Source organism: Myxine glutinosa, chromosome 13 (assembly GCF_964187855.1).
Source record: "Myxine glutinosa chromosome 13, kmMyxGlut1.1, whole genome shotgun sequence".
Classification (NCBI taxonomy): Eukaryota; Metazoa; Chordata; class Myxini; order Myxiniformes; family Myxinidae; genus Myxine; species Myxine glutinosa.
The window spans coordinates 42,279,930-42,297,310 of NC_136273.1; the positions used below are offsets into that span (position 1 = coordinate 42,279,930).

At 46.6% G+C, this 17,381-nt stretch overlaps 1 non-coding gene across 2 annotated transcripts in view; it reads right to left on the reverse strand.

Annotated features, from left to right (window-relative positions):
* LOC137438455 (uncharacterized) overlaps positions 1-3,677 on the reverse strand; it is a 47,314-nt gene extending 43,637 nt beyond the window's left edge. The window contains exon 1 of one of the 2 annotated variants that reach the window (XR_013621202.1): positions 3,296-3,668. This is a non-coding gene — a transcript (uncharacterized LOC137438455). Of the gene's footprint in view, positions 1-3,295 lie in introns of both variants that reach the window. The other variant, XR_013621201.1, reaches the window with a different exon arrangement.
* Positions 3,678-17,381: the final 13,704 nt, after the last annotated feature.

Consider the following 17,381-nt stretch of genomic DNA (forward strand, 5'->3'; position numbering starts at 1 on the left):
AAGGTGGGAAAAGACCACAAAGAAGCGAGGGACTGATTGGTAACGCGAGAGAGCTGATGTCGCACCGTGGGTGACAAAACGACTGGCTCATGGGCATTCTTGGTTCGTTTGTTCGTCTTCCCTGGGTTCTTCGTGGCTCTTAGTGCTTGGAGCGGTTCTTGGAGCGAGGCTTGGTGCTTGGAGCAAGGCTTGGTGCTTGGAGCGAGGCTTGGTGCTTGGAGCGAGGCTTGGTGCTTGGAGCGAGGATTGGTGCTACGAGCAAACGGGACCTCGCGTGCGACCGTCGAGCGGGCGCGTGAGGCGTGCCGCTTTGCGGGTGGCTCGGGGCCTAGCGGAGTGTGAACGAGGCGGACGGAGGCCTGCTTCGCACCAACATCGGAGCTGGACGATTCGATTCTTGACGACGCTACACTGCCAGACAGATAAGTTCGCACCCACCAACGCGCATACAACGGTTTCTTTATTTAATTCATTCTCCTCTGCTGTTGTTGAAGTGAGGTGTGTGGGATCACGGTTTAGGAACCATAGTTATTTGGCGGCGCGTTTCATTGTTCTCGGGTTCCGCATAATAAATGGTTTATTTTTGTACATTTTACCCCCGTGTTTGTTTGAGTTCATTCCCTACAGGATCAAGGGCTGCAGTCGGAGCGTCAGGTAAGAGCTCGCCACCTCTTCCTCTTCCTTCTCCCTCCTGTGCTGGCATAGTCAAATCCGTAATTAATCGTCGCCTCCATTTAAGTCCGTTTGGCCATCCGCAAGCCCACGGTATTAACCAAGGGCATTCGCGCGACAATATGCTTCATTTTACAAGAGGAACTAATTTTTCACAGATAATGTTCAAAAAAAGATCACTCTTTGCTCATATAGCAAGTCACAGGTACTGATGAAATACTGTGTTTTGGCAATTTGCCCTTATTGTCCTCCTCCACGGAACTCTCCAGTTAAAGGAAAATATCAACATGGTGGTTTGAAGAAGGATGTGGAGCCCCTTTATCGAAGATTCCTTGCATTCGAAGTTTCTTGGACATGGAGACCATGGTTCCAAAAGTGATTCGATCGAGATTCTAGTTCTTCTGACTCCATGTTTGCTCAATATTGTATCTACGGATGCAGTCAATTCAGGCACAAGCACTGTGCAGAGAACGCTGACGTGAAAGTTTTTGGGTGGGCACAAAGAGAACGGTGGCCTAATCGACTAGAATGTAGGATGACAATTTGATGGGATGTTCGGTGGCATGACTTGCAGATGGGATGAAGAATGCCCATTGTTTCTGCAACTACAAATGGATATAAAGACATTTTAAAGTTAGCCATTGTTGTTGTTGTATGGCCCTGGACAATTCTCTCCAACAAGTCTGCGGCACGGAGACAGCCGATCGATCTCGACACAGATATCCCCCACATCCAAGATGGTGTACCCCTGCATTCACAAAGTCAGGGCCATGACAGAGAGGGAGAGAGAGAGGGAGAGAGAGGGGGAGAGAGAGGAGAGAGAGGGAGAGAGAGAGGGAGAGAGAGGGAGAGAGAGAGAGAGGGAGAGAGAGAGGGAGAGAGAGAGGGAGAGAGAGAAAGGGAGAGAGAAAGGGAGAGAGAGGGGGGAAGAGAGGGAGGGAGAGAAAGGGAGAGAGAAAGGGAGAGAGAAAGGGAGAGAGAAAGGGAGAGAGAAAGGGAGAGAGAGAGGGAGAGAGAGGGAGAGAGAGAGAGGGAGAGAGAGAGGGAGAGAGAGAGGGAGAGAGAGAAAGGGAGAGAGAAAGGGAGAGAGAGGGGGAGAGAGGGAGGGAGAGGAAGGAGAGAGAAAGGGAGAGAGAAAGGGAGAGAGAAAGGGAGAGAGAAAGGGAGAGAGAAAGGGAGAGAGAGAGGGAGAGAGAGAAAGGGAGAGAGAGAAAGGGAGAGAGAGAAAGGGAGGGAGAGGGGGAGGGAGTGAGGGGGAGAGAGAGAGAGAGGGAGAGAGAGAGAGAGGAGGGAGAGAGGGAGAGAGAGAGAGAGAGAGGGAGAGGGAGGGAGAGCCGGACCATGAAGACCAATCGGCACTCTGACCGTGACCGTGCTGCCCTGACGAATGGGAAAGATTTGGCCCCTGACTTGCAATAGCAGGTACAACCACCGTGAAGAGGCATCCCCCAATAGCAGGTACAACCACCGTGAAGAAGCATCCCCCAATAGTTGTAGTTAACTCTTGCTTTATCAGCATGGCAAGGAGGAAAGGTGATGGAGTTCATGGAATGTGATTCATGTGGGAAAAAATAGATACTCTAAGATTATTTATCAACGGCTTTTGGTTTTGAAATTGGAGATGCCATGAAATTCGACCATCTTGTCGGTCCTTCTATAATAATGCAGTTATCGAGCTCGGGATCCAATTCATACGTGCTGTTGATCAGAATCAATCCCAAGTGGCATTAAATGCGTAAAAAACGCATTTTGAGCGTAGTGTTGTAAACACCTGTGCTAACCTGTCGGAAATATATTAGCCATCCAAATTCTGATTGTGGCGTCTAAAATGCACATTTTTCGTGATTATAACATTATTAAACTAGAACGGCACTCAGTAGAGAGCATACCTCTGCCAGGTGAACAGTTTACGTTTCGTATCCCAGATTAGACCAGAAAAAAATCACAATGCAGAATCACATTTAATCAAAATCATCTGTCCACAACTTTGACATATCCTGCTTTATATCGTTTATGGCCCTATCTCCCAATGGCGAAGAATCACTTAAAATTTCTACTAGCCGAATCCGGATCTTCACCAAAATTGAATCGATTCTTCCTTGTCACACACACAACCTGTCCAACAAGTTTCGTCCAAATCCATCCATAGGTTTTTGAGATATCCTGCTATGTGTTGGTTTTAGCCCTATCTCTCAATGGTGAAGAATCACTTAAAAATTAAATAATTCTCACATCCGAATCCATATTCAGATCTTCACCAAAATCGAATAATTTCGTCCTTGTCACATCCGCTACCTGTTTGCCAAATTTCGTCCGAATCCGTCCACAACAGATATCCTGTTCACAAACAAACGGACAAACAGACAGCGGTGAAAACATAACCTCCATCAACCTTTGGTGGCGGAGGTAAAAACTTGCGTCGTTTCACCTCAAACCGGTAACACGTCATCGATCTTACCTTAAATGTGTCAATGTTATTCGAATCTCGTCTCACGCTCCCCCAACATCTCAATAATCCCATATTTACACCGGGTCTCACGTCATCTCCAACTGGTCTTGTCCATCTCATCGAAGGTCTTACCTCTGTGTCGGAGCGAGCGAGACCGACCCAATAACATCTCACCTGATCTTGGCCAAGGTTCTTCTGTCGGTGCGCACGTCGTTCCACGTACGTCCCGCCACCAATCTCCGCATTTAAAATGTTCCCAAAAACAGTCACTTGCTGCCGTCCACCATTTTCCGATCTTGGAGCTCTGTCCTCGTCTTCCCGCAGAGTTCCTGCACTTTGATCAGCAGGTCACCGTCCCTTTGGCTTACCAAGGTGCTCCATTCCTCCTTCGGGCACGGCGTCGCATCATTCCAGCACCTCCCGAGAGTTACCTGTACGTGTCCGGCGAAGTTACCTGTACGTATCCTTTCGCTGCTCGATTCGAGCCCCGAATCGGGTATTCAGTGCACGGGTACGTCCGACTCCGAGTCGGAGCTGTCCGCAGCGCGGTGACGTCACGGCCCCGTGCGTGCCGCGAAGCTCCTCCCACACGTTCGAGGCATCACTTACAAAGGGACACCCACGAGATCAGTGCACGCTGAACGTAATAGGGTACGCTGTGTGTGCGAAGGCGTTGCTAAGCGTTACCGCAGAGTGGTGTCTGCGAATGCACGTGGGAAATCGTATGATTCCACTGCAGGTGTTGCATAGCCAGGCGAAGAGGTATTGTGGTGTTCCAAATAGTACCCAAGAGGTCGTAACCTTCAAACAAAGCATTGTGGTTGTAACCACATCCATAGGCAACCACATTTTTATTATTGACTGTTGGTTGCATCATTTATGGGAGCGTAGCTGTGCCGCTGATGCAGTGCCTCCCGTTACCAGTATTCCGATTTCCGGTACTCGTTTTGCCCACCTTGGAAAGATGACATTCTGAGTCAACCCACCTGGTGTAGTGGTGTTATTTAATGGCGCGACAGGGGCTCGAACTCAAGACCCAACAACTAGCCTGATCGTGTAATCAAATGGCCCGAGTACGGTCTTTTGTCAGAACCACGACCTTATTGGTAAATCAGAGAAAGTGCAAAGATCGCAAACGTACAATCATAAACATTTGATGCATTTCATATGAATTTGTTAAATCTATACCTAGAAAAGCCAAAAATCTCTGTCTGTGTCCTTGTCTGTCTCTCTCTCTCTCTCTCTCTCTCTCTCTCTCTCTCTCTCTCTCTCTCTCTCTCTCTCTCTCTCTCTCTCCCTCCCCCCCCCTCTCCCTCCCTCCCCCCCCTCTCTCCCTCCCCCCCCTCTCTCCCTCCCCCTCTCTCCCTCCTCCTCTCCCTCTCCCTCCCCCTCTCTCCCTCCTCCTCTCCCTCTCCCTCCTCTCTCTCTCCCTCCTCCCACTTTGCACAGCTGCCGCTCGCTTAGCACGCACGTGCGATTGCCAGGTCTGTTGCTCAGTCACTGGCGGTACGTGCTGTGTCTCGTGTTGCTTTTTCCTTTCTTCCTACCTTTTGGTCCTTTCTGCTGTCCGAGTGTCGGTGTCCCTTTCTATCGTCTTGTCTACTGAGCGAGAGAGGGAGAGACAGCGCGGTTAGAGTTATCCACTTTAGGTGGTTAACGGGATTTATTTATTTATTTCCCAGTTATTGTTGTTGTTGTTTATTTTCATTTATTTCGGCTTTATAAACCTTTGTACCATTTATTGGTTACTTTTTTTCGTTTAGTTACTTCAAATGGCTAGCAAGAATAGTCGAAGTAATGCCGGTCGTGACGCCGATGAGGGGTTAACAGATGAACACGGCATGTGTTTTGTCCCACCGGAAGATGTCTCGCTGGAGGAGACGCTCCTCGCAATCGGAGGATTGATCGGTTGTGAGAACATACGGGCAGCGTCCCGAATGCACCACAAGGTGGTTTTTTTCGTTTCACGTGTCCGTTTCGCACGCATCGTCGTGCAGAACGGACTCACCTTGGGCAATGACCAGTTTGTTCCGGTTTCGCCATGGAACACTCCGGCCTCGAAGGTAATACTATCAAACGTTCTACCGACGCTGTCTAATGAGGAAATTCTTCAGAAGCTCGGTCAGTACGGTACTGTGGTGTCGAGAATTATCCAAGCCTCCATTCGCACCACAGACGGGAAGCTTAAGCATATCGAAACGTTTAGACGGTTTTGTTATGTTGTTTTGAAGGATGGTTTGACGCAATTGAATGTCTCTCGTTTTTAAGTCGTCAAAACGTGAGCACAGGATTTTTGCGGCAACGGAGAGGTTGATTTGTTACGGGTGTGGTGTACATGGACACACTCGGCAGTATTGTCCTGATGGGGAGAAAACGTATGCCACAGCAGCCGGACCACCTCCCCCCGTGACCACTACGGATGATTCTATAGATGTTTCGCCTTCAGTGCGGGAATCTACATCGGACCATCAAGGTACGGCTAAGAGTGGTGCTGATGAGACCCATACGGATGTGCTTCGTGTAAGCGATGAGTCATCCAGTACAGCTGGCCATCGTGCAAACGATGAGTCAGCAAATGTAAGGGAGAAGCCTCTACCTGTAGAGGGAATGTTTTGTGAGGAGCAGCAGATTGTAGATGCGGCGTCTCGGAAAAATTTGAAACGGTCACTTGTAAGTGCGAGGAATGAGGACAAAGGTGTTAAAGTGTTGGTGGTGCAGACAGGAAGCAGTTTAAACGATTCAGACAGTCCTCCACATGAAGATCAGCAAGGTGGTGAGACTATGGCTGACATGATACCACCTGCTCAGGATGAAGGGGAACTTTTTCCTGAAGGTTGTAAATCAACCTGCGAAACCGAACAGCCTACTGATGACCATATCAATTCTAATGGGGAATGCAAAATACCCATTACTACTAATAACGACTCCTCCCCCCCCATTGCAATGATGCATGAGGATGAAGAGGATGAAGAACCTAAGGTAGATGGGGATGGAACAGGTGTTTCTGTACAGGTTCAGGAGGAACTCGTTACTAGCGTCACGGAGGGAATTCTAACTATAGAGACACTGATCGGCCATGAGGAACCAGTGGCAATGGTTGACAGGCCTCCCCCCCCTCAGGAGGAAGAGCAGCCTTTGGAGATCTCAAAAGAAAATATTGTCAGATTTTTGAAGGAAACTTTCAGACAAAGGCATGTACGAATTAAGGATCATTTTCCTAATATCCAGGCCTTCCTTGCAGCCGCAAAACCTTTGCTGCAAAGGAGTGAGCATGTGGAAATCTCCGAACCTGAATTTCAGCGGCTGAGGAAATCCATCACGAAGGCAAACAAGGAATTAATTGAGGAAGAGGACTTCACCCCCTAGAAGAATCAACCATGGAACTAAATGTTGTATCCTTAAATATAAATGGGGGTCGTGCCCCCTTACGGAGGGTGCAAACCATTCAAGCGGTTGTAAAAGAAAAGGCTGACATTATTCTCTTACAAGAGACCCACGCTACTAGTGCTCAAGTAGCCGATTGGGGGAAACTTTTTAAAGGGCAATGGTGGCTAAGTGGGTTCCCTACACCTCGGGCCGGTGTTGCCATTTGCCTAAGTCACAAGATTTGTGCTCAACAGGTTTCATTTAAAGAAATCTATAAAGGGCATTTGATCTCCGTAGATTTTCTTTATAATACCCAAAAGATTATCGTAGTGAATGTTTATGCACCGTGTGACCCAATGGAGAGGAAAATTTTCTTTTCCACTCTGCGGGATTTTGTAAAAACTCTGGACCCAACAGCCTTTATCTGTATCGCGGGAGATTTTAATTGCACAATTTGTCCGTCAATTGATAGGAATGGTCATGAGCCTCATGTTGCCTCTACGAAAGCTCTAGAGGACACCATCAACATCTTTCGGTTTAAGGATGTGTGGAGATCACAACACCCACTCTCACGCTGTTATACATGGTGTAGATGCAATGATGGTATTATGTCAATGGCAAGGCTGGACAGATTCTATGTGAACAAGCCAATGTTGAATGTGGTGTCTGTCTCCAGAATTTTACCAACTGGATTCACAGACCACAGTTTAATCTCAATGTCCTTTAAGTTACCCTTTCCACCCGGTGGTAGTGCTTACTGGTCTTTGAATACTCGTCTCTTACATGACAAGGAATTTAATGAGGCCTTTCACGTCGTGTGGGAGAAAATTCGCTCCTCCAGACCTGAGTATGATAGTCTCCGGCTGTGGTGGGACATTGCAAAATCCCAAATTAAGAATTTCTGTCAACAATATAGTGCATACACCACCAAAATCCAATCAATATCAATAGATCAGTTAAAATCTGAAATTATATCGTTAGAACAGAATGTTGACGAGGTTGGGAGAGGTGCACGTGACCAACTAATATGGGCAAAGAAAGCAGTGCTGGAGGAAGCGGTACGGCAACGGGCGATGGGTGCCTTGGTCCGAATGCGAATGAGCTATTTAACTCTGGACATGCCAAACAAAGAGTTCTTTAAGTTAGAGTCTTCCCTCAAAAGGTCACAACAAATTCATACTTTACTCACTCCCAATGGGTCGCTGGTGACCTCTCAGCAGGCGATCAGGTGTACTCTGAAAGGGTTCTATTCTAACTTGTATTCTCCTCAGAACGTGGACAATGAGGTGATACGAGAGTTAACTGCTGGGCTTCCGAGTGCCGAGGAGGATGCGCGATGCATGCTCGATTCCCCAATTTCGGCTGATGAACTTGAAGCAGCTGTGCGGAGCCTGAAAGATGGGAAAGCTTCTGGAATAGATGGCCTGCCCACAGAATTCTACAAGACCTTCTGGGCCCTTGTGGGACCTGACTTACTCGATGTACTCGATGAAAGCATACGTGTCGGAGAACTTCCAATGTCTTGTAGACGAGCAGTCGTTTGTTTGCTACCAAAAGCTGGGAATCTTCAACTGGTTGATAACTGGCGACCTGTCTCCTTATTGTGTGTTGATTACAAGATTTTCTCTAAAGTACTTGCTAATCGTATGAAGACTGTGATCAGTTCAGTTATACACCCGGACCAGACCTACTGTGTGCCTGGAAAATCTATTTATGATAATATTTTTTTGGTAAGAGATATTATTTCATGCAATAAGTTCCTGCGTGACGATTTTGGGTTGCTGTTTCTTGATCAAACTAAGGCCTTCGATCGTGTTGACCACAAGTACCTTTTTTCTGTCCTGAAAGGAATGGGGTTTGGTGAAACTTTCACCTCTTATGTGAAACTCCTGTATACTAATACTCAATGTATGATGAAGATCAACAATAGGTTATGCTCTCCCTTTCCTTTCCAACGGGGTATTCGCCAAGGTTGCCCCCTCTCTGGGCTTCTATATATAGTCGCCCTTGAACCACTCCTTCGGTCTATTAGACAGCAAATACCTCAGGGAATGAGAAGTATAGAAGGAGCAGAATTTGTGCAGACGGCTTATGCTGATGATGTCTGTGTTTTGATTAGAAGCTCCAATGATGTCTCTGCTTTACAACGTTGTATGCGAGATTTCTCTGCAGCCTCTTCCGGTGGGATCAATTGGAATAAAAGTACAGCATTATGGTGTGGCAAAGGCAATCTCTCTTGTGTATCACCACCCTCACTCCCACACAACCTGGTCTGGAGAACGGACGGGGTTAAATATCTTGGAGTGCATATCGGTAATCGTGAAACAGAAATGAAAAATTGGGAAGGAGTGTTGGAGCAAATTATGCACAGATTGAAAGCATGGGAAGGACTGCTGAGGTCCATCTCCTATCGAGGCCGTACCCTTGTCATAAACAATCTGGTTGCAACAAAATTATGGCACAGAATTATTGCTTTACAGCCATCAAACCAACTAATTATGGCTACTCAGCGAATGCTAGTAAACTTCTTTTGGAGTGGCTACCATTGGCTGAGGCCTGAGATATTGTACTACCCCCGGAAGGAAGGTGGCCAGGGCATTGTTGATATCTCTGGTCGGGTTGTGGCCTTTCGGCTGCAGTCTCTGCAGAGACTACTGTTCGCTGAACAGCTGCCCTGGCGGCCCTTTGCATTTTTTCTGTTACAACAGGCTGGTAGACTGAGATATGATCGGCAGCTTCTTTTGATAGACCTCGAGCATATAAACTTTGCCTCTCTTCCGAGATTCTATCAGAGTTTATTGGACACTTGGAAAAGGTTTGACGTCCACCGCTTCCTTGAGGGCTATAATTGTCGAATGTTCCTTCAAGAACCCCTTTTCTTCAATAACTTTTTTCCTGGTATCCCTCATAGCCATGCCCTGATTAAAAAATTTATCCAAGGAGGGATTAACAAAGTATGTGATCTGAGAGATTCATCTGGAGTTAAGTGGAAACCTGCTGGTTTGGTGGCAACCTCAGTTGGATCTCGGTCTGTCCGACTTGTAGACCAAGTTGTACGTATAGTCATAAGAAAATTTAGACAGCTAAACATCGGCTGGGAAGGTGTTGGTAACATTGAGGACTTTCGGTTAGGTTTCCCTGAAATCAAAGTGCTCCTTTCGTCTTCTCTTCAGCCGGAGATTGAACATACCCCCCCTTTTCATCTTGTAACTAAGATTGGAATCCGTGATCTCTCTCGACAAAATAAGAATGTACCCCTCTCTGGGAGAACACGAGTAGCTTTGTGGTCAGAGCGGTTAGGGTTGGGGTCTCCCTCTACCCCCCTTTGGCCTCACATGTACACCTTACCAATACATGGTGTGTTAGCGGACATACAATGGAGGTTAGCACACTGGGCGCTTCCCTCCAATATTTTTGTCCACCGTATTAACAGCTCACTGCCGGAAACTTGTCCTTTCTGTGACCAGAAGGAGGATTTGTTTCATGCTTATGTACAGTGTCGTAGACTGACATCGCTTTTCTTGTTCCTTGAATATCTTTTTCACCAATTGTCCTTCCCTTTCAATATGCATATGTTTATATTTGGTGTGTCTTTCAGGCCCACATGTAGGGATGTGGGTGTTCTTCTCAATTTTTTGGTTGCTGTTGCAAAATATGCGATATATAAATCTCGGAAAATTAAAATAGATAACGGCTATGGCTCTGAGGCTATTTCTATTTTTAAAGGGTTTGTCTCAACACGACTCAAGCTAGAATTTGATTTCTTTGTCAGTAATGGAAACGTCCAACTTTTTGAGAGAAAGTGGTGTATTGGCAATGTTCTGTGCTCAGTCGATGATTCAAAAGTGGTAATTACTTTATAATTCCTGATTGATTTGACTTTTTTCTTTGGAACTGATTGCTTGCATATATGTTTCTTCCTGTGTCCTTGAATACATTTCTCTCTCTCTCTCTTAGTTTTTTCGCTTAATTTGCTCAATATATATTTTTTGTATATTTGCTGGTTTCTTTTAAATACCCTTTGCTCTTTTTGTGGTGCCTTCATGATCCTTATGCAATTTCTTTAAACTAGTTGCTGTGTTTTTTTTTTTACAACTGCTTTGTGAAATGTGTTTTTTTACAACTGCTTGTGAAATGGCTTTACATTGTTTATAATAAAAGGACACAAAAGTCAAGTCTCTCTCTCTCTCTCTCTCTCTCTCTCTCTCTCTCTCTCGCGCCCCCTGCTGGCCGTTCGTGTGTTGGGCGTGGCAAGATGGCGTGCACTGGTGTTCGTGTGCTGTAGCTCCGTGCTTGTGTTGTGTTGTCCCCCCCCCCCCCCATTCCTTCCTTTCCTATCGCGCCTTTGTCGTGTCCTTCTTTACCACCTGTGCCCCTTTCCCTCCCTTGAGACAGAGAGAGTGAGAGAAGAGCCCAAAGGTGAGAGCAGACCCGTTCGGTTCAGTTTACCTGCTCCGTCGGTGCTGTTTACCTTACTCGCGTCGTGTGAACTTTATTATTCATTATTTCATTTCGACTTTATTTATTTTGTGTCCTTTCCGCCTGGTCAAGGTGGAAAGGTGAGACATCGCCATTATGGCGAGTGTTCGTGCACGGCAGGAAGGGTTTGAAACCCTAACAAGGAAGCATGCTTTCGTGTGTGTCCCTCCCGAAGGTGTTCCTACCGAGGACATTATCCTAGCTGTAGGGAATGTTATCGGCGATGAAAATGTCCGCGCCGCGTCGCGGATGAACCAAAAGTTTGTTGTTTTCGTGTCGGACGAGAAGTTCGTGCATGATGTTGTTAGTACCGGTCTGTCATTGAAAGGTGGGCAGTTCGTCATGGTTTCCCCGATGGACACACCGGCGATTAAAGTTATTATTTCAAATGTCGCTCCGTTTATCACAGATGATAAATTAATGGCTGTTCTGACCCGGTATGGAACTGTTGTTTCCCGAATCTCGATGATTCCCCTGGGATGTCGGGATGAACGAATGAAACATGTTATGAGTTTCCGGAGACAAGTATTCATGGTGCTTCCTGATCGCGGCGACGATACAGGACTAAACATCTCGTTTAAAATTTCGGTAAATGATCGTCAATATCAAATGTACGCTTCGTCAGGCACCTTAACGTGCTTCCTTTGTGGAGCCTTCGGACACGTTAAAAGGTTTTGTCCCAAAGCATCTTGTACGAAGTGCGGCAAATTGGGACACACCAATGTGGGCTGTAAAAAAGAAAACGCCCCGACCGTGCTTCCTCATGCCTCGACCGTGCTTCCTCACGCCTCGACCGTGCTTCCCCACGCCTCGACCGTGCTTCCCCACGCCTCGACCGTGCTTCCCCACGCCTCGACCGTGCTTCCTCACGCCTCGACCGTGCTCCCCGACGCTCAAACCGTGCTCCCCGACGCTCAAACCGTGCTTCCTGGCGCTCAAACCGTGCTACCTGAAGCCCCGACCGTGCTTCCCGACGCCCCGACTGTGCTTCCTGATGTCCCAACTGTGCTTCCCGAGGTCCCGACTACGCTTCCCGAAGCCCCAACCGTGCTACCTGAAGCCCCAACCGTGCTACCCGAAGCCCCAACCGTGCTTCCCGAAGCCCCGACTGTGCTTCCCGACGCCACGACTGTGCTTCCCGACGCCCCGACCGTGCTTCCCGACGCCCCGGTGCTACCCAAACCCAGTGAGATGGCACTTGGTGATGCTAGTACTGCTGACGAACCCATGAATGAAGAACTTGTCATACTGACCAAAAAACGGAAAGCACCACTAACAAATAGCCCCGATGGTGCGATAAAGAAGGCTGTCTTGGGCAGAGACACTGTCTCTGCAAAAGAGGGCAAAACGTTTACAGCAAACGAAAATATCGAACGCCAAAGTGGTAAAGAAGATGTTACTGATTTCCCAAGCTCTGAGAATAAAGCCGACATTGATCCGAACAATGCGGCCATTTTTGAGCCTGAACGCGAAGCCCCACCGGTCCCCCCTCCAGTAGCTGAGCGGACTGGTGACCAAACAAATTGCTCTGTCTCACAAACAGAAATCGTAACCCCGGCTACGCAGAGATCTGCAGCCATTTGCCAAAGCACACATAAAGAAAGTAAGCACCAGTCTGCTCGTGAGTGTGTACCAGAGTACCCAACAAAATCTCAGGATATGCCTCCAGAGGAGCTCGTGAGAGCTGCAAGTAAGGCCCAAGATCCAGGTGGGACATTATCAGACCTGTCAGAGTCTGAGGACGAGGTGGAAGTGACTGAGCTGTCACAGTCATCAGCATCTCAGTCACAGATACCCCCCCAACACATCGTGTCGTTTCTAGCCGAAACGTACAGACAGCGTAACATAGTCATTAAAGACTATTTTGACGATTTGGCTGCATTCATCCACACTGCAAAATCCATAATTAAAACGCCTGAACAATTTGACCTGAATAAGTCACAATACCACAGGTTAAGAAAATTCATCACACGTGCAGGTGTAGAGTGTTCCCAGCCACAGGCTGATTTCATCAATACAGGATGAAAACTATAAAACTCGCAACCTTAAATATTAACGGTGGTGGTGCTAGACACCTCCGCCAGATTCAAGTAAAAAACATATTTCAACGGAAAAAGGTGGATGTGATCTTACTTCAAGAAACTCACATCACACCAAATGTGGAACATAACTGGCATCAACTTTTTAAGAGCCAATGCTATTTCAGCAATTTATCAGCTTCATCTGCTGGAATCGGCTTCTTGCTGAAGCCAGGCCTCGTGTGTGAGTCATGCCATTTTCAGGAGGTAATAAATGGTCGGCTTAGCTCTCTCAAACTAGTAAGCCATAACTTCCATTACACCATTTTTAATGTGTATGCGCCAAGTGATAGCGTAGAGCGTAAGTCCTTCTTCACCGCAATGATAAATCACTTAAGATCAGTTGATTTTGATCATTGTGTGTGTGTCGGAGGTGATTTCAATTGCACCTTCGACCCATCGGTTGACAGAAATTCTGCCGAACCCCATCCTGAGTCCCATGTACACTTATCCAATTTTTTTAGCACAATGGGCCTCGTTGATGTTTGGCGGTTGCACCACCCAAGCACATCCCAGTACACCTGGTGTCGATGCGCCAATAGTCGAGTATCCTTGGCAAGGCTTGACAGATGGTACATCAACGTACCCTTTAAAAATACTGCGGTTTCTTCAAATATTTTTCCTTCCGTGTTTTCAGACCATCATATGGTAACCCTAAACCTTTCCTTTCCTCAACCCGCAAGTAGGAGCGCTTATTGGAAGTTTAATGTTAGACTTCTAGAAGATGGTATGTTTAAGGAAGCCTTTCGTGTTTTCTGGGCAAGTCTAGTAGCAAAGAAATCTTCCTTTTCTTCATCCAGCATATGGTGGGATAACATGAAATCTCAAATTCGGTTTTTTTGTCAATGTTTCCAATCACACAGCACAAACGACAAGCACATTACAATGGCCCGGTTGGAATTGGATATTCTACATTTGGAGAATAAATTGGCTCATGAAAACAATGACGCCAATTACCGGTTATTGCTTGTAAAGAAAGCTCTTTTAAGGGAGTTAGTTCAAGAGAAAGCAGCCGGAACATTAATTAGACTTAGAATACAGAATGTAAAGTTATCAGACACCCCAAACAAGTCTTTCTTTCATTTAGAATCCTTAAGCAAGCCATCACGGCTAATCTCTTCTGTTTTGGACTCAAGAGGCAACGTTGTTGTCAACGAGGATGATGTTAGAATAAACATTATTGAATTCTTTACAAAACTTTTTGAGGAGCAGACTGTTTGTAATGATACAATGATGGATTTAACCTCTCACCTCCCCTCCCTAACTGAGGCTCAACGGTTGGAGCTTGACCTACCAATCACCCTCCTTGAGCTAACCTGTGCTCTTGCTGCCATGGATTCAGGGAAAGCTCCGGGTATTGACGGTCTACCTCCCGAATTCTTTCTGACATTTTGGGACCTCTTAGGCCCCGAGTTGCTGAATGTTTTGGACACTTCTATACAGACTGGTATAATGCCGCTGAGTCTAAGAAGAGCCGTAGTGTGCTTGCTCCCGAAAACTGAAGATCCCCGACTTTTGGTGAACTGGCGACCGATCTCCCTGCTGTGCACGGACTACAAGCTTTTTTCAAAAGTACTAGCTAATCGACTAAAAAAGGTTATTGGTGATCTAGTACTGCCAGAACAGAGTTACTGTGTTCCTGGAAGATCCATCCATGATAATATTTCTTTAATCAGAGATCTCATTGATGGTAACCGTGTTAAAGAAGACTTTGGAATGATGTCGCTTGATCTTGAAAAGGCATTTGACAGTATCGACCATAAGTTTATGCATCATGTGTTACAGGCATGCGGCCTCGGAGCAAACTTTCGTTCCTACATTTCCTTGCTATACACGGATGTATTTAGTTTAATTAAGATTAATAATGTGCTGGCTCCCCCCATCAAGGTTCGGAGAGGGGTCCGGCAAGGGTGCCCAGTCTCTGGTTTATTGTTTGCTCTTTCTTTAGAGCCTCTTCTCAATCTACTGAGAAAGAAGATTTCTGGAATAGCACTCACTCCCATGAGTGCACCGCTAACCCTATGTGCTTATGCGGATGACGTCTGCATCTTTGTAAAAGATAAGGATGATATTGATATCGTTGTTGAGTGCCTGTCAAAGTTTCACGCTGCCTCCTCTTTAAAAATCAATTGGAACAAGAGCAAGACGTTATGGATACCCTCCCTTTATCGCAACCTTCTTCAGCCTGTACCACAGCCGCCCCCATCCCTCCCCGCAGGGTTGCTGTGGGGAAGTGAGGGAATTAAGTACTTGGGCATATTCCTTGGTTCCCCACAGTATGCTCAAAGAAATTGGGACGGGGTAATTGAGCAAGTGGGAGAAAGATTGAACCGATGGAAAAGGGTTTTACCTCATTTGTCCTTCAAGGGCCGTGTGCTAGTGATCAACAACTTAGTTGCCACAATGTTGTGGCATAGGTTCATCTGCCTGCAACCGCCGGAGGCCCTACTCAAAGCACTCCAGGGCAAACTGGTGGACTTCTTCTGGGGAGGCTACCACTGGCTACGACCCGATGTGATATGTCGCCCCTCGGCTGAGGGTGGCCACAACCTCGTCGACATCAAAGCCCGCCTAATGGCCTTCCGGCTGCGGTCCATTCAACGTCTCCTCTACATGGAACATCTGCCAGGCCGGCTCCCTGCACGCCTTGTACTGCAGCGAGCGGGTAGGCTCGGGTACGGGTTTGAACTCTTTCAAATGAACCTCCAGCATGTCGACATATCGGTTCTCCCTGCTTTTTACCAAAGCCTCTTAAATGCCTGGCAGAGCCTTTCTGTGAGTCGTCAGGCGGACACATATGTAACGAAAATGCTGGCACACGAGCCTTTGTTCTATAACCCTCTCTTTCCCGACATTCCAAAGAGTCGAGATTTTTGCCAACACTTTATAGCAGCTGGTATTGTGAAGGTGCGGCATCTCCGACATGACTCAGGGTATGGTTGGAAATCCGTAAGTGAAATCGCCGACCTGACAGGGATTTGGTCCCATAGGATGATTGCAAAAATTTTGAGGAAAATGATTCAGTTGGGATGGCAACTTGGCCTAACTTGGACTCGAGGTACAGAAGAAGATCTAAATGAGCCGACAGTGCCTAAATTAATTGTTGAACCCATTCAAAACGATTTGCCCCCTGTTAGCGATGGGTCAAAGCTTTTCCAGACAATGGACAGCAAGGGCATCTACAAGATGTGCCTCAAGCTGTTAAATGGGAACCCTTCGTTAAATGGAGTTACCCGATGGAAAGGATTGTTACCCGGAGGACCCCCCTCCGAACCTATCTGGGAAGCCATGTACAGTGAGCCCACATCCAAAAGAACAGGTGATCTCCAGTGGCGTTTGGCCCACTGGATTGTTCCCTCTAACACGTTTATTAGACATTTTTCTCCTGTATCTGTTTGTTGTCCCTTCTGTACAGTCAATGAGGACTTGTTTCACGCATTCATAGACTGTATCCGATTATTTCCTTTGTTTCATTGGTTGAATTACATTGCACATGAAATGCATGTTACTTTTTCTTTGAGAAGTTTCGTCTTTGGTTTTGCCCCTAAACAGAATCCTGCATCTAAACTGTTTAGTTTCCTAATAGCAACTGCGAAGCTTGCTGTTTATTTAACAAGAAAAGACAAACTATCTGGCAAAACCGATAGAGCACTGCAATATCATGTTGTGTTTGAATGCATTAATCTCAGCAAGATTGAAACTGGAATTTACCCTGTCCAACGAGTCCGGAAATTTTCATAACTTTGTTGATACTTGGTGTGTTGGTGGGTTTTGTGAGGTTAAAGAAAATGAATTTAGAATACTGTTGTGAAATACTGATTGTTTTTTATTTGATGATCATTGGGTGCTTCTTCTTTTTCTTTTTTTCTTTTTGTTGGCATTATTGATTTTATTGCAAAACGTGTATATTGTTACTTTTATATTTTTGTAATAAAAGGACTAAAAAGTCAAAGTCTCTCTCTCTCTCTCTCTCTCTCTCTCTCTCTCTCTCTCTCTCTCTGTCTCTCTCTGTCTGTTCTTTGCACAGCCACATATTTTACGTTACAAACTCCAAACTCGGGGTACAAATACAAGTTTGTGTGTGTGTGGTGGGGGGGGGGGGGGGGGGGGACATCAGCTATGTGGCCTCAGTCTCACATGGGGTTGTGGGGGGTAACATCATCTATGTGGCCTCAGTCTCACATGGGGTTGTGGGTGGTAACATCATCTATGTGGCCTCAGTCTCACATGGGTTTGTGGGGGGTAACATCAGCTATGTGGCCTCAGTCTCACATGGGGTTGTGGAGGGTAACATCATCTATGTGGCCTCAGTCTCACATGGGGTTGTGGGGGGTAAC